Source organism: Ceratotherium simum, chromosome 12 (assembly GCF_057802395.1).
Source record: "Ceratotherium simum simum isolate JZ-2026a chromosome 12, ASM5780239v1, whole genome shotgun sequence".
NCBI classification, from domain to species: domain Eukaryota; kingdom Metazoa; phylum Chordata; class Mammalia; order Perissodactyla; family Rhinocerotidae; genus Ceratotherium; species Ceratotherium simum.
Window position 1 is genome coordinate 46553939 of NC_141911.1, and position 2409 is coordinate 46556347.

At 42.9% G+C, this 2409-nt stretch overlaps 1 pseudogene; it reads right to left on the bottom strand.

Moving 5' to 3' along the window:
- Positions 1–518: 518 nt before the first annotated feature.
- On the bottom strand, positions 519–1944 carry LOC101407767 (trifunctional enzyme subunit beta, mitochondrial pseudogene; annotated as a pseudogene).
- Positions 1945–2409: the final 465 nt, after the last annotated feature.

The following is a 2409-nucleotide window of genomic DNA, read 5'->3' on the forward strand; positions in this document are numbered from 1 at the left end:
TTTTGATGCTCTTCCTTTCTTTATGTAGAACTGAGTTACTGACCTACATTATCTTCTTTGCCTCTAAAGAACTTTTATTTTCCTCAATACTTCTCCACTTTATTAAGGTTAACTAACATGGTATTTACTGTAAGTTTTCAGTCATGTTTAGATTCTGAATTATCTTTCCATAGTTAACTAATTTAGGCAAATTGTTTTATATTTTATAGAAAACACTTATCTTTAGGTCACAAATAGGAATAAATATAATTTGCAAATGTTACAAAGATGATTCCAAATCTCAGCTAACCTCTTTCCCAAATTGGAACCATTCATTTAGTCTTTAATGAAAATAGAGGCCAAAAAGAATTGCTTAAACATATCACTATGTGAAATTCTGGTGACTAAGAAATCCCTGAAAGAGCAACAAGAATGATTTTTGGAACGCTCAGAGCACTACCAAGGCTTAATTGTAAAGTATTTCACAGAAGGCCACAAATTTTGTTTTCCTAAGAGGCTCTAGGAACTATAAATGCCATTTAGTAAAGCATTGAAATGGCATTGCCTAGTGTGAGTGTTGCACAGAAGCTCCAGGTCACCTCTTCCTGATCTATTATTTTGGATAACCTTCCTTTATCATAAACCTGCTTTATCATAGCATGGTCCTACCCTCCTGCTGCACAGGCAGCCGTGAAAGCATACTGGCTTCCTTCCTTCTGTAATCTGTTGGCAGCCAGTGCCTCCAAACAGGTGTCCCAGGGACAGGGTTCCACCCCAGTTGTTACACTTCTCCAAAGAAGGCAATCCAACCTTGGTTTTTCTACCCATATACTTTTGTGCAAACCAATCAGAATCCATGGGTTTAAAATTAGCCAAAATATGACCTGAGAAAGCTTCCTGAAATTCAAAAGCATCAATATCATCCATTGTTAATCTTGCCTTTTCTAAAATTTTTGGAGTAGCATATGTTGGTCCTAGTAAAAGTAGATCTTTTGGATCCTGAGACATATACACAAAGTCCCTCAAATATGTCTTTGGCTTATAACACATGGCCAGATCTTTTTTCCTCTGCCATAATCAACATTGCAGATGCACCAGTCAGGAAAGAATTTGCAGCTGTCATTGTGCCGTAGGACTTGATAAATGAATGTTTTTGTTCGACCATCTGCTCTAGGGAGGAAGGATGAATGCCATTATCTTTGGTAACTGTACCCTTTCCTGGTACTTTGCAAGATACAATAACAGACAGGAGTCCATCCTGTGCCTTCTTGGTTAGGCTGTGCAAGTTCAGTACATACTCATCTTGTTCTAGTAGCAAACCGTGAAAGGCAGCAGTAGGTACGCAAAGTGGACCATGGTCTCACTGGTGGAGAACTCAGCCACCTCAGAGAACTCAGGTAATAGGAAATTCAATCTGAATTTAGAGATTAAAGATAGTTGCTGACCCAGAGTCTTGGCCTTATTGAGATCAAGACTCATTTTCCTTGAATGATGGATAGAGACACTCGACACTAACTCTACACCACCTGCCGTGACCACATCATACTGGCCAGAAGCAATCAAGCCAAGACTTGTGGTCATGGCTTTGTTGGCAGAGATGGAAGCCATGGTGACAGTGTGAGCAGGAGTCTTGTAAGAAAAGCCTGATCCAAGGGTAGCCTCTCTAGCCACATTGCTTGTTTTCGTTTCCAGTACAACTGTGCCAAAGATGATATAATCAACAACTTCCTTTGGGACACCAGTCCAATCCAACAAACTGGAAAATGCTGCTTTAGCCAAATCACATGGCATCAGGTCTTTATATGATGCGCCTGCCAGACAAAACGGAGTGCAAAGCCATCCACCGCTACAACATTCCTTATATTGGATTTGGCTAAGGTCTTCTTCAATTTGTTCCGGACGACTGGGACAACTCCTGGCTGGGAGGAACAACTCAGAGGTCTTATAGAAAATCTGAGGGCCCATTTTGAGGTACTAAGAAAATCTTTTGAAATGTTAAGATGGAAGTCTTCCTGAAATTGTCTCGCCTCAGTTCGCGTTCATTTGGGCTTCTGCTGTGGGCAAGGTTCAAACCCAAATGCTGGGACTCGGAGAAAACAAGAGGCGGATCCAGCCTAGAAAGGACCACTCCCCCTGCCCGCCAGCTCTGTGGCCTTTGCTGGTCTCTAGGGCTGCTTACTGTCCCCCTGCTCGCCAGCCCACCAACTTGAAGTGCTTTCCACTTTCCTCCTATTCAGCTCAGGGCACTTGGCAGCCTCAGCCCCTGTGCTGACTCAAGGATGCTCAGCTGATCAAGTGAGGCCGGGCTGGGGGCACCCAAGAGCCCTGGACAGAACTCCTACAGAGGGTGGGCTGGCCTCCCAGTGGCATATCCAGCTCTAAAGAACTCTTTAAAACATTTCCTGCAAGACAAGTCTCCTGGCAACATAT